At 48.2% G+C, this 22,894-nt stretch overlaps 1 long non-coding RNA gene across 1 annotated transcript; it reads left to right on the top strand.

Moving 5' to 3' along the window:
• The first annotated feature begins 1,154 nt into the window (after positions 1 to 1,154).
• LOC122461082 lies at positions 1,155 to 22,584 on the top strand. The gene is made up of 3 exons (XR_006282802.1): positions 1,155 to 1,316; positions 13,367 to 13,373; positions 22,573 to 22,584. It is a non-coding gene; the product is annotated as an uncharacterized LOC122461082 (long non-coding RNA).
• Positions 22,585 to 22,894: the final 310 nt, after the last annotated feature.

Genomic DNA, 22,894 nt, shown 5'->3' with positions numbered 1-22,894 from the left:
GCAGTTCCGGGGGCTTCCCATCTCCCTGTGGAACCTGGTGATTAGGATGCCCTGGTTGCCTCTGGACAGCTAGCCCTCACTGGGCAGGACAGGGCTTGTCTAGGGCAGCAGTTCTCAAACTGGGGTCTGTGGACCTTGGAGGTCCTTAGAGGCTGCACAAGGGTGGCCACAAAATATGAAGATTTTTTAAAAAATTTCACGGCACGTCAGCATTGCATAACAATTAAAACCAACAAAGCCAATATTTCTGTTTACAGCACATATTCCATGGTGCATGAACAACACGGTAATATTCACATTGCATAAGCATCAATGTAAAAAATCTCCCAGCTTTGCGACAGCAAATCAGAAGTGACGTAAGTTTTTTTTGATGACTGAGATGTCTTTGGCAGGTGGAAGTGGAATATCTTTTGACGGTGTGTGAGCAAATTCATTGAAAATGGATACGTTTTTAAAATGTCCTTTTACCAGTACTGTTGTGTGGTAGTTGTGTTGAAGCCATGGCCAATGCAGAGTCAAGTAGTAAGAAACAATGAAGAACAGAACGTTTGCTGAAAGTTATACTGATTTTGGTTTTATATAATTTAGTAATGGATGACTGCAATGCTTTGTAGGCTTACAAATCCTATCACACGAAGCAATGAAACCTGTTAAGTTGAAATGACACCTCACAACAAAGCACCTGGAGTATAAAGATAAATTGAGAGACTATTTTCAGTGAAAGAAAGAAAAATACTATTGACAGAAAACTCAAATGACAAACAGAACATCGGTTCTGGAAAAGGCTCTGAAAGCATCTTTCTTGACAGCGCTTCAGATTGCAAAGAATAAAAAATCCCTTACTGTTGGAAAATAACTGACTCTTCCAGCTGCTGTAGAAATGTACAGTGATGGTAAGTGAAGATTCGGCAGAGAAACTTAAAGCCATACCACTTTCTCATGACAGAGTTAGTAGGAGAATTGAAGAGCTTTCAAATGATGTAAAATGCCAACTAACTGAAAGGCTATGTACATGTGAACAGTTTGCAATTCAGCTTGATGAGACAAGTGATGTTGGTAATGCAGCACAATTATTATTTTTTGTTTCTTATATTTGGCTGGGGGGAATTTTGGAAGATTTTCTTTGACAGGAGTTGCAACAGGTCAGGAAATGGACAACAGGTCAGGAAATATTCAAATTATTGGATGATTTCATGAAAGCTGAATCGCTGAATTGGGAGAACTGTGTTGCTGTTTGTATGGACAGTGCTGACACTATGACAGGCAATAGGAGTGGTGTTGTAGCAAGAATATGAGTCATAAACCCACAGGTAATTGTTGCATTGCCAGGCCCTTGTATCAAAGAAAATTAAACCCAAATTACATGATGTGCTAAATGCAGCTGAGACAGTTGTACATTTTGTAAAGTCCTGGCCTTTGAATTCCCGCTTTTTTGCAAAGCTGTGTTTAGAAATGGGTGCCAGACATGACAAATTATTTTTTCATATGGAAGTGCATTGGCTATCTCGCAGCAGGGTGTTGGAAAGAGTTTTTGAGCTTCTCAAAGAACTGCTGGTTTTCTTTCTGTGTACAATCCCAAGATCACCACAAACTTTTCTGACCCGATATGGATTGCAAAGCTTGCATACCTCGCAAACATTTTTAACTTGTTGAATGCGCTGAACCTGTCCACAGAATGGGGCTGTAGCGAGGAGGCATGGCCTCCCTCAGATGCAGACCCAGAGGGAACACCACAGGCTGCCTGGTGGGAGGAGCCAGGAGGACCACTCCTCGCAGGCTGGAAGCAGAGGGGTGGGATAAGAAAGGGAGCTATAAAAGGCCAGCTCAGCTGCTCAGTTGGAAAGAAGCTGCCAGAGGGGAGAGATGATTCTTCCCTGCTGCTGGAGATGAGCACCAAGGAGAACTGCTGTTGCCCCAGGAACCAGTGTGCACTTCCAGGGAGCCCGGATGCTATCGGCGCAGAGGAGCTGCTACCACTACCCTTGGCAGAGTACCCAGAGGAGATTGAGGATGACCCTGTATCCAGGTATGCCTGAGGGGGAGAGAAGGAAGCAATGCAGGGGAACCAGGCAGTAGTCTGGTGGAGAGCGAGCCTGAAACTAGGTCAGCCTGTTGCGGGCGGATCCCCGCTGACCCAGTGGTGGACTACTCCACCACTGATAGGGCCCTGGATTGGGATGTGGTAGAGTTGGGTGGGCCCACGTCCCCCCTGACTGCCCATCCCTGGGGTGGCAGTACTCCCCTCTGTAGGCCAGGAAGCCTGTGCTCCTCAGCTCACCCCAAACTGGATCCCTATAGACTGAGTGTGCTGCTTACCCCAAGCCTGAGCCCCATAGCCTGGACCGGGGTTACAGCTCTGCCTGACTGTTGTCTCGGCTTGTTTAAAGGCCGGGTCCATAGACTGCTGTAGCTCTGCCTGATTGCAAGTCAGAGCCTTGACTGTTAACTGCCCCACCCTGCCTAGTAACACGGTGAATAAATTGCGGCTGCTCTGCCTGCTTGCAGACCAGACCATTGATTATTGACTATCCTGCCCTGCTTAATAGCTAGATGGATAGACTGCTACAGCTCTCCCTGGTTACAGACCGGAGCCCAGACTGTGTTTGGCCCACCTCCCTCTTGAAGGATGGGCCCCTTGAGAACCGCTAATTCCCCCCCCTTTCTTGTTTGAAGAAGGCTTTAGTAGACCAAACTGTGAGGAGGCATGGCCTACCTCAGGCATGGACACAGAGGGGTGGCCCCGCCAGCTTACAGGGGCACCACCGCCATACTTGAGGGGAGTGATGAGTGCAACATTTCAGAAGAAAGTAGAGATTTGGAAAACTGGGCTGAGCAGTGGAACCTCAGATCTGTTTCCGCTATGGACAGAATTTCTGGACATGAACAGCATGACAATTGACTGTGGGAGACGGGATTGTTGCTCACCTTTGGCCAAGCACTTCACTGTTTACTTTATATATAATATATACATGGAGGAATGTGATTGGGTTTGGGATCCGTCCTCAACTTCTGCAATGACATCTTCCTGTTTGCATGAAAAAGCAGAACAGGAGCTGCTCGAACTGTCCCGCGTCCACACATGGGAGCCAGGGTTCAACGATTCCTAACCTGGTATTACATATGAGTGTAGAAGCTCAAGCTCTAGGTTAACAAACCAAGGGTCTGTTAGCTTGAAATCTACTAACCCTGGGCTTAGACTGCAGAGTAGACAGACCCTGAGTTGCCCCGGAGGGGGTGGGACTAAATGTGACCTGACTGGTGGGTGAGTTGCGAGAAGAGGCAGATCACCACAGAGCCGGAGTGGCTGTCAGCAGGGGGCGCCAAAGGAGGAATGCTCGTTACACCTGTACATGCCGGCAGGGAGTTACCCCTCCACATGGGTGGTTGTAACAGTCAGATTTTAGAACAGGCCCCTGTGCACAACAGCTGGCTGTGCAGCGCATCATCTGGCATTGCTCTATGGAAACATTGGACCCTGGTGTCAATTTCCAAAGCAGAACCATGTGTTGTCCTGCACCTTGTATAACATTTACACCACTGTTGGGCGAGGATGGATCATTACCAAAGCAGAATAGCAGCATTTTCCTGGATATACTGGTCTGAGGTGCAGGGGAGCAAAGCTTCTGCTCTTGAATTCTGCCCCCACCCTCTTTCACAACCACGCTGCATTGCAAAATTTGCTTGGAATCTCGTGTGCGATCTTGATGATAAAATACTCTTGATGAACCATCAGAAAATGAGATGTGCAGCGCAAATGCTGATGCTGTAGGAGAGGAAAGACTGGATGTGATGCTGAGTTGTTAGGCTGAATGTGATCATTATAGGAAAGACTCAGAAATAAAATAATTGAGCCATCTTCAAAGCTTAATTTTCTTTAGGGACTGATAACACCGACTCACCTAAATGCAAAAGTCCATCTTAATCTTCAAGTAGGAAAAGCAGACTAAATCCCCTTGTCACAATAAGTCAATTGTATTTAGGCAGCTCCGGGTGTGGTGACATTAGCCAGGCCCACGATTGTTTCTGGGGTCACCTAGTGGCCTCTGAACAGCTCTGTGTGTGTAATGGATCTCCTGGTAGCAGACTGATTGTATCAAATGTTCTGTGAGTGTCCTGGCAGCACTTCTAAAAGCCTTTCCCAGTGCCGGAGACAAAGTGTTTTTCCATTCCATGTAAAGAACGTGTTTCTAAATTGCTTTTCTCTTCCCTGCCCTGCAGTGAATTCACTTTGCATGAAGGATGTGTTTACATAAGGCTGGGTAAAACCCATCCACATGTTATCACAGCGCTTGGTGGATTAATCTGGGGAAGATTTACTAGGGTGTAAATCAAATTCTATGTTTTCTTGGGTCGTCTCTTCAGCTGGGGAAGGACCGAGGGACTTTCTCCTCTTCAATCCAAATCCATCATTTAGTCCTCTGAGTATTCAGAGATTTCAGAACGTTAAAACTCCACTGCCCACCACTGTTTGCACCCTGTCCAGTTTTGTTGGTTGCATTTCTGTTGCTTCCTCCCCATCTACCCCCATGGTGCTATTGATTGGTATTGTATGAATAATAGTGCTTGTAAAGTGCCTTGGCTCTAGCCAAAGCGATTGGGGTGTTGCACAGCCACTGACCATTCAAATGATGCAATAAACACAGAAGCTGCAGCAACAGACAATAATAAATAACTTCAGTCAGCCCTCCGAAAAAGTCATAGGGCACCATTTAAAATTACAGGGATGGTCATTATAACTGGCCCCCTTTGGGCTGACAATAGGGTTTGACCTTGGGATCTATAGCTTTAAATGCATGAGCCTCAACCATGTGAGGTAATACATTAGCTGTAGTAGGCTTTTATCCTCTATGTGGACCAGTCACTAGAGGGGGACAAAGACCTGCCCTCTCTCACATGGGCTGATGTTATAATCCCCTCTGAAAGAGGGAGCCAATTTCAACAGGAGCAATGGGTTGAAGTAGGTGCTCCCATGGGAGTTCCAGGCCCTAGAAGCCACCATAGCAGAAGGTTGGTCATTTGCTGACAAGGTGGCTCCATTGGGCACCATGACACCAAATCAACATGGGACACGTTCAGTGGTTTAAGACCTGACTAACTAATAGGTCTCAAAATGTGACTGCAAATGGGGAATCATCACTGAGTGAACATTTCCCAGTGAGGTCCTGCAGGGATTGGTTCTTGGCCCTATGCTATTTAACATTGTTATCAGTGTGCTGGAAGAAAACATAAGATCATCACTGATCACTATAAGGGGGTTTATAGGTTGCCGTACCCCTCAGGTCAGCTACTCATCAACAGGAGCCCTGACCCAGTTTCCTTCTGCTTTGGCTGCAGTGAGTTTCAAGGGTCTGGTTATTAGCTACTAATTGGTGGTGCTTCTACACGACTGTTTAAGCCAAATGTAATGTTCAACTGCCTTGGCACAACCTGCATCCCACTCACAAGTGGAAAACACTTGAACTCTTTGCACTAGTTTCCATTTCAATCTCTCTTTCCACACTTGACAAATCGGGGAGTTTCCAAAGTTCACCTTCTCTAGGTCAAACATGGGTAGAATTGTCCTGCTAGGGGCAGGATAGATCACTGTTGCAGCCAAGTATACCTGTCATAGTACAAGTTCCCTGCGGGATAGCAATCGGGTGCCCAGTTTCATTAGTCACCAGTAGCTTTACTTACATTTTTGTGTGAGATGAGATTTTGGCTACACCTCTCTTCACCATCAATCTGCACAGCAGTGCATCTGTATCTGGGGCTTCAGCCAGGGTTAACTGCTTTGTGGTTTTCTAATCCACATGAGCAATTCCATTCACTACATGGGTTGTCCTAATAGGAATAGTAACCAGAGGCCCATATCTTAGTTTGATCATTCACACAAATCCTCAATGTCCACGCTGGTCTCGCGTTCCTCCTTTAGTTTGATATGCTTCCAGATACAGTGCATGGATCTTCAGCCTTTGCATGTTCTTAGGGCCAGCAAATTCTTTGCATAGCTGAGCCAAAGCTCCATACATGGCTGCTTTTGTTCCTACAAGGCCCCGGGGTGGATAGCTGGTGGACGGACAGATCAAAGCAAGGGTGTCTATCTCTTTCTCAGTTTCAACCACATCCTTTTGGAAATTTTAATTTCACTAGCACGTATCCCAGGTGTGGGCACTGGTAATCTCCTAACCCCCATATGGCCAACCTGCTTAGGGGCTGCAGAGGCAGATGGGTCAGATGTTGCTGGTAAAAGGGTTTGACACTTTTAGTGACATGAGAGCTACTATCTAGAATAGCTGTACACTCTAGTCGCTTAATAGTCACTCCAGCCACAGAATTTGGTCCACACAGTCCTGCAGGCAAGCAGGGCATAGCTAGAGGCAAAGACTGGCCTTCATGTCTTTTTGTTGGGGGGAGTGAAGGTGGTTACAAAACTCTGGGTACTCCCTGACCTAATCCCTCTGAAGTTTCACATTGTCTTACTGATGTAGAGAGAGCCTCATGAATCCAGGGAAATTCACCTGGGGGTTGTGTTACTTGCAGGTTGGATAGTATTACTGATGTACCCATGCCAATGCCCTATTATTTTCTTGCCGCCTGCCTCTCTAGTACAGCTGTCCATCTCGCATTTTCTCTGGGAGTCAAGGGACTCCGCCTCTTGTCATTTGTAGGGGAGACGCTCTGAGTGCTGTGTCACTGTCAGGACAGCTACTTTCTCTTGCAACTCAGCGATCTGTATCATTCCATGGTCACTTTCAGCAGGGATGCTTATACTGAGTGGTTTCCAAAGTACACACTCTCATTCAGTCCCTCTGGAAAAGTTATCTTCAGCGTCCCAAATTTCCCACTCCCTGGCCTCTCTCATCGGTGTAGTGAAAGATGGGGGATTCCCATTTCTGTCCTCTAATCGCAACTGGAGCAGGGTCAATCCGGCATGTCTAGCATCCTTTAACACTAGCTCCAGTCTGTGGCGATCCAAATCACTTCCCCAAACTCCCTTCTTATAGTGGGCACTAGGCCCTCTGCTGGAGTCATTCCGTCCGTTCCAGATACTGAGACAGCTTCTCTCTCAGTTCCTGACAGGTGGTCCAGAATTTTAATATAACATCCTCTCCAGCTTCCAAACACCCCCTCCAAGGTGGAGAGGTATTCAGCTGTGGTTTCCGCTGGTTACTGGCCCTGGGTGACCTGATAGATTCAGCAGCCGGTTCTCTCGGATTTTTCACTAGTCTTTATTTTTTCCCTTTCAGAGCATGCCCATTTCTGTTCCATCTGAACAGCTGGATTCATCCAGGCCTCAAATTCTTCCTTATGAGCAGGGGTAGGTGTTATCAGAAACTATGAATCTTTTCAGGGACAGCTGCTTGTTCCAGCTTCCAGGCCAACCACTTTGTCCCATGGCCGGGCTAAAGGCCTTCTGGAATTAATCTTCTGTCAGAGGGTAAGAAGATGGGGCAGGACTATACAATGCCCTCAAATCCTCTTCCCTCTTTCCCATTCTCTGGGAATAGGAAATGTAGAATTTCTGCTTGAAAAGTCAGATGTTTCATCCTATGGAGTTGGGGGCATAATGGGCATAGCGCCTACAATTTGTAGAGTCCACCGCATTCCCTCTTCCTCCACAGTTATTTCACTGGGTCTCATCTGTATGTCAGAGCTGGTGGACCTGGAACATCAGGCATATCATCTCTGTACTTTCTCCCCATAGATTCTGCCAGGGGAGGTGACCTGGCCCAAGGCCTTGGCTATAGCCTGTACAATCTGTGCTGTGGGGTTGCTCTTGTGAAAGCCTCCCACCGCCACAGCCTGTTGTGGGTCTGCTTCATCCCCTTCGCACCACTCTAGGACCTGTCCTCTATTCATGCTGACTAACAGAGGGGACAAAATGGAGGGTTTTGTTTTCTTTTCACACCCAGCAGTGTCTCCAAGAATGTGAGTGGGTTTTACGGGTCACCATACTCCTCAGGGCAGCTAATCATCAACAGGATCCCTTACCCAGGATCCCTCTGCTTTGGCTGCAGTGGGTTTCAAGGGCCTGGGTCCTTAGCCACTAATTGGTGGTGTCTCCACTTGCTGGTTGAAGGGAGTCAGGAATCCAACCGCACCTACCTGTGTGATTTCAGTTATCCCCGACTTGGTGCTTACCCCTATGAATAGCCTGATACCTCATACATGCACTTTTCTGATGCCCCCATAACAGATGCACCAACAATCAGTGTGCACTTTATTTACAAGGCAAAATATAGAAGGACCATAGAAAGAGGAGGGGAAGATGGATTTGCAGTGGGTACTCAGTAACACCACACAACCTCCAAGTAACACAATCCCCATGGTGGATTGTCCTGGGTTCACAAGTCCACGCTAGCAGGCTCCATAATGTGAAGGAACCCATGTGCCTTGATGAGGGGTGCAGGCGTGAAGCTACCTGAGTGCAGCACAGTGTTGAGGGTGCCAATTCGCCCAGGGGACGAACCTCTCTGCGGCCGAGCACTAGGTGTTACTCACAGTGGGGAAAGTCCCTATGGCGTAGGGGGCTCCTCAGCATTTCCTAGAGCATTTGCTTTCTCCAAGAGTGTTTGACAAACCACTTTCAGGGCAAAACAGTCATCACCCCAGATTGAGAGAGGCAGCTAGCGATTTGCCTGTGCTCCCCTCTATCACGGCTGTCCTTCTCTCATCCCCCCTTCGATTGGCTTAGTCAGCCTTCCATCACCCGGGGTTGGCCCCATCACAAGGCTGAACACATTTGACAAAATGAGCGCCCTGGACTCTTTGTGATTTCCCTGCATCTCCCTGAACTCCCCTATGGCCCCTCCTCCCCGAGTGGTCAACTAGTTATAGGCAGTGTTGTCAATTTAGTCATCTTTCAACTAGATCTAGTTGGTTTAAACATTTTCTAGTTGGAAAAAAATTCCAGTAGGTTGTTGGTTGGAAATTTGTATTGAAATTGAGATATTAATCCACACTTTAAAAGCATATGTATGATAAAATACCCACACCTGAAAAAGTGCCAAATCTCCTCGCCAATGAAAACATATGAAACCGTACAGCCCACCTTTGCCCTCAAGGTCTCACGCCTTGGCCCTCATGCCCCTGTAAATTCGAACACCCCATGCACATCACTCATCAACCCAGCAACAAGCTTGGCTCCCTTTTTTGTCAGACTCATTAACCGGGTGACAAAGTTTCCAGATGTCACAAAGATTGGAGAGTGGTATATACTTAGGATGACTAGTCATTGGTTCAAAGAGGTCTGGATCACTTGGTAAACTGGCCACAAGCAAACAATGTGCATTGTAATACAGCCAAATGTAAATGTAGAGATCCAGGAACAAAGAATGTAGACCATACTTACAGGATGGGGGACTCTATCCTGGGAGAAAAAGACTTGTGTATCATGGTGGATAATCAGCTGGACATAAGCTCCCTGTGCCACACTGCGGTCAAAAGGCTAACCTGATTCTTGACACTGGAGCAGCTGGCAGATCAAACCTTGGGTAAGGAGCGTGCTCCTGTGGAACATGGCATCCCTTGTGAGGGGCTCGGCATCCCTTGTGAGGGGCTCAGCATCCCAGAGTCCATTGAGCTCAGCCTTTCTCCTATAATGGTACTGTGTAATAACAGGCATGGACCACACACACACACTGAATGAGGGCCTCATCCTGCTCCCATGGAAGTCAGTGGGAGTTCTGCTGTGGACTTCAGTGGGAGAAGGACCAAGTCCTAACTGCTACTGTCTGGTGTTTCCAGCAGCTGTAGGTGCTCCTTGGCTGATAACACATGCAAATCGAGCAGTTACAAACCCCAGGTCTCAGTTCCAGGTGCAACCTTTTAGTCTGAGTGAAATTAAAAGTAAAAGGGCCGTGAGGGTTGGAGGCTCCCCATCCAGTTCTCCAGCTTGGGGGAGCAAAGCCAGAGAGGCTGCCCAGGCAGCAATCTGGAATTCAGAATCGAGATTACAGGGGAAGGCTGGAAAACGAGGTGCAGGAGCAAACTGGAGTTTCTATGTGGAGATCCCAACTAGAGATTACGTTACAATGACAGGGTACACAGAGCACAAAGAGAAACATCCTGATGTTGATTAGCCAGGGGCCAGAGCAGGTTTTTGTAGCTTTCTTCTAGTGTTGGGAATCTGATATCTTTATGGAGGCCCCCTTTGGAATAGAACAAGTTGGGTTCAAATATCAGTCAGTGTGGGGGAGATTTCACATTTTCCATTTAACATCTCACTGGCCCCACTGGGCGTGGAGAGATGGACTCATGAGAAGTGTCTGCTCCAGGAGTGCTGGTATCTTTCTTTTCTCCCTTCTAGTGCAGTCAGTCAGGTTCGTTCCGGTCTTCAGCTTCTGTCTGGTGTCAAGGAGATACCAGGACTTCAGGCTGTGTGGTGGAGGCTGCCTGGCATACACTGACCAAACCCTGGGTTAGGAATGTTTTTTTTCCATAGAATGTTATGCTCCCTTGAGCATAACATTATGCACTTGAGTCATTGTGGATGTGTCCAGCACAGAGCAAACGTCCGTTCTGCTTTCCTGGCTGCTTTTCCCAGTTTGCATGCTGTGGAGTCATTCAGTTAGCATGTTGCATTTGTAACTGGCTCATTCCTGCAGCAGGATGCAGGTGCAATGCACAAGAGCTCTTGTCTCGGAGTGTCTGTTGCTCCTAGTGATTTTCTGGCACTCTTTATGTTCAGGGCTGTTTGTAGCAATGGAGCACCCTTGTTCTGGGTGGTATTTTGTGGACAGGCATGATGGGTGGTTGGAATGTCTTATAGTTTTCCCCAAGGTTTCTGAGTGGTTTGGGGGTGCTTATCTCTACTTCTGGTGATGAGGCTGTGCAGGTTGATGGGTGAGTTAGGGTGTGCGGCGCAGGATCTGCTCTCTGGAGGTAGCTCTGTGTGACAGTCAATTTTCTGCAGATGCATTTTGTGATTCATCGTTTATTATAGTGAGGCTGGTGGTGGGCAAGGGATAGTCTGCCCTGAATTATACTGGAAATGGGGTAGCAAGCACAACTGGGCATGAGCCACAAAGTTTGGCTCGGGATCCCATGTAGGTTCAGATCATAGGTTTGGTTACAGCCCTTTTCTAATAACCAGTTAACTCTCAAGTTACCTGGTGAACGATTGCCCCATAATGTGAAGGAACCTATGTGCCTTGATGAGGGGTGCAGGCGTGAAGCTACCTGAGTGCAGCACAGTGGTGAGGGTGCCAATGTAACAGAGCAACTTCACTCTACAAATGGAAGGGGGATAGAAAACAAGACTGTTGTGCTTTGAACAGCTGGGGAAATTAAGCTGGCTGAATTTTCTACCAGCGTTTCTTTATTTGGCAGTTGTGTTCAAAGTGCCCCAGTAGGACCTCCCCTTCCAAAATCCAGGTTAACTATTCTTCATCAAATTCCCTCTCAGGTGTTCTCTCACTCTGTATCCTCTAGGAGGTGCTCTTAGATAATGTCTCACAATTGACAATAAACTGACTTGTCTTAAGTTTCCTGATTGGCTTCTTAAACCTTTGTTTAAATTGTTTAAATCACAGAATGTTAATTGCCATATTTGCTATAGCTCTCCTCTGAAACTTGGCAGGTGTGATCCCACCGCCAAGGCTAATCTGTTTATTTTAAAAAAATCAAAGTTTGGAGAGGAACAAATTCTGTAAATAATATAATTAAGTTGTAGACAGCCTGCTATAGCAAGGAAGTGTGTAAAGCTGTAAATCCAGGCAAAGATCCTCTTTGAAACTTGCTTTAGGATCAGTGTTTGGCAGAAAATCATGAGCGAAGGGAGGGATTTCCCTAGATTTTTGGAGCTGGATGCAAAGCCATCACCCAGCTGCATTGCTAAATATAGCTCTAACCTTTTTACCTTATGGAGCTATAATTTGATTTCTAATTGAAATTGCCTTGTAATTGCATTTTATGTCCTAGTGGATAATTGTGTGTCTCATAAAACCAGCAGAACATATTGGAACAGTTTGTTTGTGAGTGATGGTGTGCAGTGCTGCCACTAAAACACAACTCCCTCTAGTCTCTACTGGTGATGCTGGTGCCCTGAAGGTGCCACTGCTGGAGCTGTTTTCTCAGGAAACTGACAGCTGGCATTTTCCACTAGGCCTGTTTTGACTGGTTTTTCAGTTGTTGGTTCCCACCCCTCCCGACCCCAGGAAACAATCCCAGGAAATAGAAGCAAACCCCCGGGGCATCGAGTGGAGAAACTGCTTGAGACATCACTGTGAGAAGGAAGTTGTGTTAGTGGAACTCAGATGCTCATTCAGGTTTGCATATGGTGCCGGACATCAATTAATCCAGGCTCCCAGCTCTTGCTCCACTGGGGATGGAGCAGTTAACTGTGCATGGGGCAGGGAGCAGTGTATGACAGCAACAGCAGGCAGGACAGAACCAGTTTTAGGGTCACAGACGCCATTTTGCTCAGCTGGATCTCAGCTTGTGTAGACCTGTTTGGAGCTGGCCATGGTCACAAAGGGGGCATGGTTATCTGAAGTGTAGCCCTACCCACGTTTCCAAGCCCAGCTCCCCCAAATGGTGCAACCCTCCTGTTACCCAGGGTTTTTCTGAACCCAAAACTCTTGGTAACTTTACTCTTTGTGAGGCTGTGTCAGGAAATAAATCAATAGGGGACATAGCTCCTCCATCTGATAAATGATTGGTGCTTTCACTTAAAGCTTTTACTTTATTTAGTCTCAAGCACATACACGTGTATGTAATAGGTTAGAGCACCCTAAATCTATAGTTACACAAAGTCTGGAGTGGTCCTTGAATGGTCAGCAACAGGTTTCTGGTGGCCAGTTTTCTGTCTGTCCCTGGAGATCTTAAGATGAGTCCAAAGATGAATCCACTCAACTCAGACCTTTTCCCCTTATTATGCTGGTAAGTGTTACATAACTTGTCAGTCGCCAATAGCCATTAGTTAAGCAAGAAGTTTAAGCTGTTAGTTGTGCAGATATGTTTTTGTGGAGTCTGCAGTCTTGTGGGCCCTGACAAACACACACCAGAAGTCAAATAAAGACAGACTTCCTGTTTTGCAAAACAGCATGCTTCAGCAGTTTAGAAGAAAGTCCAACAGGATGGTGCAGGGTCATGCTCAGTTCTTGTGGGCACCCCCCGCCCCGGCATGCCTAGTTCTGCTAAAGTTGCTACAGAGGCCTTGTAGTGGCTTTTGGCAATAAGTAATCGGTATTCCAGTTACTGGCAATGGCCTTGGCATTTTGCTGAGATGTCAGTCTCCCCTAACGCTCCCAGCTCCCAAACAACCACTACCTCTAACAGGGCCCAGCCAGTTAGCCTTCTTGTGGCGTGAGCCCCTGTGAACAGGATAGGTCTCCTCTCCAGGGGTGAACTGAGCAGCCACTCCTTCCTACAGGGTGCTGAGGGAACATGTTTGAAGTGCCACTCAGACTTCTTGGGCTATTGCTGGCTGGACAACAGTGAGAAGAGCCCAAAGCAGCCACAACACCATGAGTCTGCTGCTGGTCACCATCATGTCCAGTTAAAGAAACCCTTTGAAAGCAATAGTTATGTGGATTATTTAGCTATAGAGCTGTTATTCCATTGTTACAGCTGTACTGCATCTTTAAATTGCTTAGGTCTCTGTCCAGACAGACAGCCATTTTGTGTTAAATGCAGGGTCTGTCACAGAAGAGACACACGCTGTGCTCTCTATTGGAGATTTTACTTTGGTTCTTTCTTGTTGTGTTGCTCTCTGAGTGAGGCCTAATGGATAAGACGCTAGACTGGATCTCAAGAGACCTAGATTCTACTCCTTACTTTGCTGATGAGCTTGGCCAAGTCACTCACTGCCTCATTTTCCCTTTCTGTAAAAAGGGGATAGAGATTCTGATCTCCTTTTTAAAATGCTTTGAGATCTGCTGATAAAAGTGCTGTGGAAGAGCTGCGTATTCAAATAGAAAAGAACCTGTCTGCTCTTTGTTTTGGGAGAGATATAACAGTTTATATGCAGGGTGAGTTTCATTTGCAGTATGCTGTGTCCCCTGGCATGACACCAGCCCTGGAAGCCTTTCTTCAGCAGAAAGGTGTGTGTTGGTATCCCAGTGCTGCTGACTGCAGACTCTTTCTGCACTGTTTTGAGAGAGAGGCATAGCTGAGTCCAATCGTCCCGTGTGCGAAAGATGAAACGCTTCATTACCAGTGAATAAGAGGCACTATGCAAGGAAAAACATGTTCTGCCTGCTCTGAAATGATACACACAGGACCCTGAGACAGACAACAAATGCTAGCTTTAGAACACAGTGGGCTTTCCAATCCACCGCTGAAGCAATAGACTTCAATGACCTGTGCAAAAAGCTACTTCAATGCAATTGTCCCGTGAAGTCTAGTCTCCTGGACAGTGCCCAGTCTAGCTCTGGTTGTCCCAAGGAATAGGAGTCCCATCCTGCACCCTTCTAGATTAATAGACTGCACTGTTAGCCATCTACTTGTGATGTCCCCCTTCTTTGACCTTGGCTCAGATTCATCCTCAGGTTCCCACCTGATGCCCTTTTGCACTATCATAAACAAGGGCCTCTCCATGGCTTACAAGGGGCTTTGGCAGCTGCACAAACAATCAGCACTGCTCTAGCCTGCGAGTCTCTGGAAAAGCTTGCCCTGCCTATGAGGAATTCCTCAAAGCCCAGACCCTGGTTATCCATCTTGATGAAAGTGTCCGATGGAGACAGAGTGTGCAGAATGGAGTCTGTGGGGCTCACTTGCAAACGGGGTAATCGGCAGCATCTGGCCAGCTGGTTAATTGCTGTCAGCGGTATCTGAACAGAGCACATGTGTATCTGCTACGTGGGGGTAGGAGGGACCAGGGACTGGAGAGGAGAGCACTGCAAAGTGACAGGGAAGATGCTGTCCTGGCATAGTCTGGGTGGCTACATCCCAGGAACATTGTGTCTAAGTGCAAAGGTTTAATGGGAGACTAAACCAATCTCCCAGTTGACGGAGTGTGCATGCACTCAGGTACTAGGGTGATGGGGTCTGGACAGACAGATGGGCTAAGGTGAGTGTGGGAGGAGACGTTTATGTAGCCATGGGGGGAACAGTTTAGGAGGGGGAAGAGATTTGGGGGGAGCATTGTGGGGTACTGGTTTGGGGGACTACCCCGGGGAGGCAAGGTAGCACAGTGGGGTGAATGAGTAGGAGGAGCTCTGGGGGGTGGTTGAGAGTGAGCATCCTGATTTAGGGTGAGCTGGGGGGGGAGGAAGTACCACTGAGATGAGTGGGCTAGGATGAGCTCCCTGGTGAGCATCCTGGAACAAGGGTGAGCATCCAAGTTGGGGAAGCAGTGTACGGTGAACAATCGAGTGAGGGGAGCAGCTTGGGATGAGCACCATGGGGAGTCAGGTTAGAGTGAGAACCTTGGTGAGGAGCGATATCGGGATGACTCCTTGGGGTAGTGGTTTAGGGTGAGCAATGCAGGGTGGCAGCAAGAGTGCTTTAGGGGGAGCTGATGGATGGGTGCATTTTACAATCAGCACCCAGGTAGGGAGAGCATTTTAGGGGAGTGCCTGGGGAGGAATTTTGTGCAAACGCTCTGGAGAAACAGGTTAGGGTGAGCTCCCTCAGCTCTGCCTGCCCCTCAGCATCCTTGGATCCAGGATGGTACCCCTGCTTAGTCCCTTCATTCATCCCCATCCTGCCAGAGACTCAGCTCACTGGAGCAGCTCAGCAAGGACCTTTGGGTACCAACAATGTCATCCCCCTGATCCCTACCCTGCTTACTTTGCCATTCCTTCCCCTGTGCTGATTGGCTGCTGGCGCCAATCCCCTTCCACCCTGTCAGGTCATTACAGATCATAGCATGACATACACACAAGGGGGCTGGGTAAGGGTTGCACAGAACCTTCATTCTGGCATATCTGAATTTCTGGGTGCTTGACTTTGGAACTTGAATAATGTTTTTATTACATTGTTTATGTGTGTACATACATGTGCAATGTCCCAGGTTTTTAGAAAAGCAAAGTGAAAAAACAGAAATTCCATCCTGTGGCATCATAGTAACACCCATGTGGGTCAGCAGCAGGGTTAGGCTCAAACTTTAAGGCCAGAAGGGACCATCATGATCTTCTAATCTGACCTGCACATCACAGGCCACAGAACCTCACCCACCCACTCCTGTAATGGACCCATAACCTCTGGCTGAGTTATTGAAGTCCTCAAATCATGATTTAAAGACTTCCAGTGACAAGGAATCTACCCTTTACTCTAGTTCAACAAGTGGCCTGTGCCCCCTGCTGCTGAGGAAGGTGAAAAACCCTCAGGGTCTCTGCCAATCTCCACTGGAGGAAAATTCTTTCCCAACCCCAAATATGGCAAACAGTTAGAGCCTAAGCATATAGGCAAGAGCCACCAGCCAGACACCTGGGAAAGAATTCTCTGTAGTAACTCAGAGCCCTCCCCATCTAGTGTTCCATCACTGGCCAGTGGAGAAATTTGCTGCTAGCAGTTGCAGATCAGCTACATGCCATTGTAGGCAACCTCATCATGCCACCTCCCCCCCCCCCATAAATGTATCAAGCTCTCAGTCTTGAAACCAGTTAGGTTAGAACCTTTAGATGCACGACACAGACCTCTGCCACTTGAGTAATAGAGTAACTGATAGCAGTAGTAGGCTATCATCCTTTGTGTGGGCCAGCACTAGGGGGGAATCAGACACACACTTTGCCAGTGGGTCTCTATAATGGGGTGGGACTCACTACCATGGCACCACCTGCTGTCCATTCTGGAAATTAGCTCTCATTTCATCAGAGCACCCTTCTCTAGTGGTGTCTTGCCTGTCACCAGTCTCGCCTCCACTTCTAGGACCCACACTGCTCCCTGGACTGCAATGTCCTCTCCTGGACACAGCCCTCTGGCTGTGCCCCACTCAGTTCTCCCCCCACTTCTGGGGAACCCAAGAGGCCTCAGTCTAGCCGCTTGCCTCGGTGGCAAACTACAGTCCATGCACTGGCCACTCCCCTCAGTCGCAAGGGAGAGGGTGTGTCAAAGGGGGGTGGACCCAGGCTCACTCACTACTCCAGGTCCTGGCCCAGGGACCCTATAGCCAGCAGCCACATACTGCCCCTCCTCCTCCTCCTCCACCGTTTGTTTCCCTGGGCCACTTCCCTGCAGCCCTAGCACCTTCACCGCTCTTGTACAAGGGCCTCAGTCTGCAAGACATCAGGCTGGAGCTCCCTCTTGCTCCCCTGACCCTGCCCAGCCCAGCACTGCTTTGTCCGTGGTGCTGTCTCTCTCAACCCTCCTACAGGGCAGCCAGTCCTCCTCCCTTGGCCTCTAGGGAGCAGCTCCCTCTGTTCTGCTCAGCAGTGCTTCTTATATGGGCCTGCCTGGCCCTCATTGGCTGCTCCACTAAGCCTTCTCCCTATTGGCTGGCTCAGTAAGCTCCATTCTAATTGGCTGGGTTCTGCACAGCCTCCCCAAGGCTACTTTAACCCTTCTTCTTCCTGTGTGGGCCCACAGTCTAACAGATACTTGCTGTCAGTAGAGGAATGATGGGACTCAGGAATCCAGGGTTCCATTCCAGGCTCCGGAGGGGTGTGTGCTCTAGTTGGCACAGACTCTTCTGTCCTTTCCCTGTGAACTTAACCTCTTCTGCCCTGTCCGTCCTGTCTCTTCTCCATCGCTTGTTCCTCATCCCAACCTCATTCACTGCACCTTACCAGTTCCCGTCTCTACTCCTTAGGCTTCTCATCCCAATCCCAGTCTCTTTGCCCAGCTGCCCTAGTCTCTCCCCTCTAGAGTTCCTATCCCAATCCGTCATTCCCCCACTCTAGTATCGCTGCCAAATTTCAAGTCCCCACCCCAAAGTATGGGGGCATTAGAGCTTTTTGAAGACAAGTTCGCCAGAGTTAAACATGGGCTAACAATGAATTTTCCCCAGCTTTGTTCTTGGAAATGACTGAACTGTTTTGGCTGAAATTTTACTACATTTCCCAGACACCTGGCATGGCAATTTCAGCCCAAATGGTTAAACTTCATCCAAGTTATAAGCAAATGAAAACAGCTCTTATGATGGGAAGTATCAGGCATTCTTAATAATGGGGTGCTACTGGTCCCATCTGTAATTAAAAGCAAGCTGAGATTTCTGATTATCCATCCATTGTGTCAAAATTCAGCTATGAAAATATTTGGTGAGGACAATATCTGATGATCCTTGGGAGGTAGGTAGAAGTAGCTCAGACTGAGATTGTTGGTAAGCACTAATCCACCCGTGAGTTGAGAAAGAACTTCTGTCGGCCTAGGAGTTAGTTTGCAGGAGGAAAACAGGATGGGGTGTGGATGAAGGACAGTGGATGGGGGCAGAAGATGCCTGCTTGAGGAAAGGATCAGCTGAGGGTCCCAGGAGTGGAGGTGTGCTGAGAACCAGGCTGGGAAGCTGGTGAAACAGCAACAGTACGTGCTGTGTGTGAATGTCCCTCCGCTGGAGGAGAAGCTGTAACTGATGCTCTGCCTTTCCCCACTCAGAACTGCTCGGGAATGGATTGGGACAGTCCTGTGCTGGGCTTGGTGGGAGAATGCCAGAGATATGCCTCCCTGGAAAGTTAGCTGCTGCAGCTCGTGCTCGCGGAACTCTTGCTGGAGTTGCACAAGCTGAATCAGAGCTGGCTGAACCGTGGGACGAGGTACACATCAAGGAATTATTGGCCGGCACACGCAGAGAGTTGCCAGTCATTGAGGTGACAAATATTGTCTGGCCATGTGCAGAGCTGGCCGAGTGATCTGCGAACGGTTCTTTGGATAATTGATGAAAATAAGTTGCCGAAATGACTCTTGGTGATGATCAAGCTCCCGCGAGTTGTTGTCATGCCACAGGAAATGGCTGAAGCCTGGGTCATAGTGGTTAGAATGTCATCGGAGAGGACTGGACGGAGGCCCCCGACTGGCTCAATGTGGAGAAGGCATTTGCTGCGTCTGGGCTGGCATTGAGTTCACATTACCGTGCGGCTGGGCACCAGCTTCCTGACTGATAGGGAGATGCTCGCCCTCGAGGGGGAGGTCCCCATCTTGACAAGTTCCTCTTCCTGCCAGCACTCTGTCCATCTCGCCTGGGACAAGCTTGACTTTCAGACTTTCTTTTTAAACTTAGACTCTTCTTGCTTTCCGACCCTGCCCATCCACACAGTGAGGCCTCCAGAACTGCACCCCTCCCAGGAGCCAGCCCTGGGCCTCTCCCATCTGCTTGTTACTGCTCTCCAGCAACACCCACTAATGCTTTGCAAAGTTACTTTGGTGGATGTTTTAGGTCTGGCATTTTCAAAGGGGACTGGGGAATTAGGCACCCAGCCTGGATGAGATTGGGGTGCCTAACTCCCTTAGGTAATTTGGAAACGCCTAGACTAAATCTTTTCAATCTGGACAGCTGAGCTCCTGGGCCAGTGGCTCTCTGTGCTCCACAGGGCTCTATTAAGTCCACTAGGCGCTCACAGACTTTTCTGAGTTTCAAAACCCATAGCAAATTACTGCAAAATCAACCTTCCAGACCTTGGTGGGTCTTTGCCCAGTAGTTCTCAAGGATGGCAAGTGAATAAAAGACAAGGCAAGTGAATAAATTTCTAGGCCAAGTCCTTCCTGCGCTATGACTTCCCAAAGACATGGAGAAGGCTCTTTGAAACACAAGAGCACTCCGAACACCTTGTCCGATGAACCACCAGCTTTCCCCCACCATATGATTCTTCTGTGGAGACCACACAGGCAGAAAGGCTTCACTTTGAAGGAGTTGTGTGTGTCAATACTGGGCTTCTGCTGGGAAGCTGATTAAAACTTTAAACTTACAGGGGCTACTGCAGCGCCTTAATAACTGCATTGTAATACGTTTGACAGACAAGGGAATAACCCCTTCTCATCCTTACCCCAGAGGGGCAGAGAGACCACCAAGGACAGTCATGAAGGAAAAGCCCTGAGCTGCGTGCTAGAACCCAGGCCTGAATATCCAGAGGCATATGAATCACAGCTGAGTAGCGTTAGAAGGCTACACGGCCGAGGGAGCCGAGCACATTTTTCAGCGTTTGCTTTATCATCTGGCTGCGTGTGGAGCCAGCCATTTTCCCCCTGGTCTGAAGTGTTGCAGGCGTTTCACATTACAGACAGATTTACTGAATCCAGCTCTTATGCACAGTGGACAGAAATGTATTAAGCTTCAAAGCCGGCATCTAGTGTGCATTGTAAACCTTGAAGGAACTTGGAGAATGAAACCCTGTTTGCTGCTGGCTACTGTGGGCATTTTTAAAGGGAAACCGGTATTGCCAACCCTAAGCAGTCAATGAATCAAGCCCCCAAACCAGGATCGTGGCGTACAAATCATGAGTTTTAAAAATAATCCATGTTGAATTCTTTTACTTGCCATCTGTTTTCTGAGCCTTTGAGGGGTCAGTTACATTCTCCAGCTTTTCTCTGTAACCAAGAGGCCTGGAAATTTACTTTTTTTTTTTTTCAAATGAAAGTTGAGATTCTAATATATTCCCCTGACTCCAGGTGCTTGGGATCTGAGAAAAACACCAAATATTGCAAGACTCGCAATAAAATCATGGGAGTTAGCCATACTAGGACATTTTCAGGTCAAATTTGGCCCAAGCTTTTGGCTTTGGAAGAAGATGCTTGTATTGAAATCTTTTCAGGAGAATATTTATAACAAATAAACACTCTGCTGTGATATTTGCAACCCAAAGGGCTGTATGAGAATCTGAAACGGACAAAAGTGAAACTAGGTTGTTTTCATTGCCCACTGAGAAAAGAAAAGAAAAGAAACCAGCAGCACCCATTGTGGAAAAGGACATTGGATTTTAAACGTTCTTTCTAGTTTATACTCTACAGGAGTTAGATATGGGATTTTTACCCTGGCCACTAACTGCTGGGAAATGACCAGTGTTGTGAACAGAACTTTGTATTCATGGCAATGCACATTCAGATTTCAACTTCACTGCAACATAAAAAAAAATCACTTAATATTTGTGGCTTTATTTTCATGATTTGCACTGGCAATGGTGAAACGTTTCCCAGCAGTGAATGACTTGCTGAACCCACCACTTTGCCTTAGGCTGTCAGCTACTCCAGTGCTACTTACCACTCTGATCCAGCACAGCGCTTACGGGCCCCTGTCCCTAGATAACTTAGAGCATTTGAGCAGCCCCATTGACTTCAGTGGGACTGCACACAGGCTTACAGTTATGCATGTGCTTTGCTGGTTACACAGATGACTTGTGCCTCTTGATACTGGGTGAGGCGAGGTGGTACAATCTAAAGAGGAGGCCATGTGGCCACCCCATATGTCTCCTCTGCCCAGTGGCTCCCCCACCCTGCACCCAGTCCAAGTCCAGCATACTCTCCCTGCCCACCAGTTACCTGTTGGGGTAGCGGTGCCCTGTCCTTCTCCTGCTGCACATCCTTCCTGGCATGTTTAGCTGCTCTCCCTGGTGGCTGGGCCTGGGCAGGGAGCAGGAGGGAGCTGCTTTTCAAGCTGGCTGAAGATGGCTACTCCGGGTTGCTGACTCTGTGCAGCGTGGCGACTGCCTGCCCCCTCTGCTCCCCACCCAGGTCTGGCTGCTGGGGACAGGGGCCGAGGAAACAGGAGCCCCCACTCCCCCGGCATGTTTCCTGCTTGCTCGGCCCCTGTCCCAGGCAGCCAGGCCCTGGCAGGGAGCAGAGGCTGTGGGGTGGGCCACCATCCCAGCCAGGTTCTCTCTCAGGCAGCCACTGTGCTCCACAGAGCAGGAACTCAAAGCACCCAGTGTGAAAAGCGATTGGTCCCACCCCTTGCTCTCCACCCAGGCCCAGCGGCCATGGACAGGGCTGAGCGTGCTGGAGACAGGCACAGCGGGAGAAGGGAGCCTGACTCCTACTCCTCCAGCAAGCCACTCAGAAATCGTGCGGGGGGGCACTTGGCACCACATTCCTCCCGTACACTTTGCTGTCATAAAGCCTGCTAATTAATACAGCACTTTGCACATTCCGAGATTTATAAAATATTCGGTGTGAAGCAGCAGGGCTGGAGCTTGGTGCTTGATCCTACAAAGTGCTAAGAGATCATAATCCCCGCTGACATTCACAGGAGATGAGGGCACTCAGCTGCCTGCAGCAGTAGGCCCTTTATCAATTAGCTCTTTGGCTGCTCAGACAATATATGGCACAGAACTGAGAACTCTTCTTTGCATCTGGAGCCAAGTCTCAGAAAGACTCACCATGACATGACGGTGGCATCAATCTTAGCAAACTCCCCGAATGCTAATGAGGCTCCTGATTGGTTTTTATGGGGTATGTTGATTGGCATGGGAAAGCTAACAATAACTTCAGCCGGAGACCAGAAGAAAGGTCAATTTTTGCTGGTAGCTGGATTCTCTATAGCTGGTTAAGGCCAGCAACTGGTTGTAGTAGTTGCAACGGTTCTAAATCCAGCCTGCTCTTTAGGGACCAGTTGCTCCAATGTCACCTGTAACCTTTGAAGTAAGAGCTACTCCAACAGTTTATAGCAACTGCTAAAGAGGGAGATGAACCAGTAGCTTTTTGGGTCAGTGACCCCTTTTCCAGGCTTCAAAATGTCTATGATCTTGGCTATCTTCCACTCTTTTGGGATTATGCCAGAAGAGTGGATGTTGCTGAAGAAGTCCGCCAGCCATCTTCTTGCCTTTAGATCAAGACTCTTTGGGAAATTTGGATATATTCTGTCAATTCCTGCTGCATTCCTGGACTTAGTGTTGGAGAGACCAGTGTCTACTTCATCTACTGTGTAGGGGCAGAAAGGGGTGAAGACAACAGGCACTGGTTTGGTGTGCAGTACATTTGTTTGTGAACTTGCCGCCTAATGTTTTTAACCCACTGGCACACGGGAACTGTCAATTAACCGTGAGGAGATGGCATCTGCATTTACTTGAGGTGATCTGTAGGCTGTTGGAGCCCTACCACTTAA

This window comes from Dermochelys coriacea, chromosome 7 (genome assembly GCF_009764565.3).
Source record: "Dermochelys coriacea isolate rDerCor1 chromosome 7, rDerCor1.pri.v4, whole genome shotgun sequence".
In the NCBI taxonomy this organism is placed as follows: Eukaryota; Metazoa; Chordata; order Testudines; family Dermochelyidae; genus Dermochelys; species Dermochelys coriacea.
The sequence above is the reverse complement of the archived record's forward strand: the minus strand, read 5'-3'. Positions and strand labels throughout refer to the sequence as shown.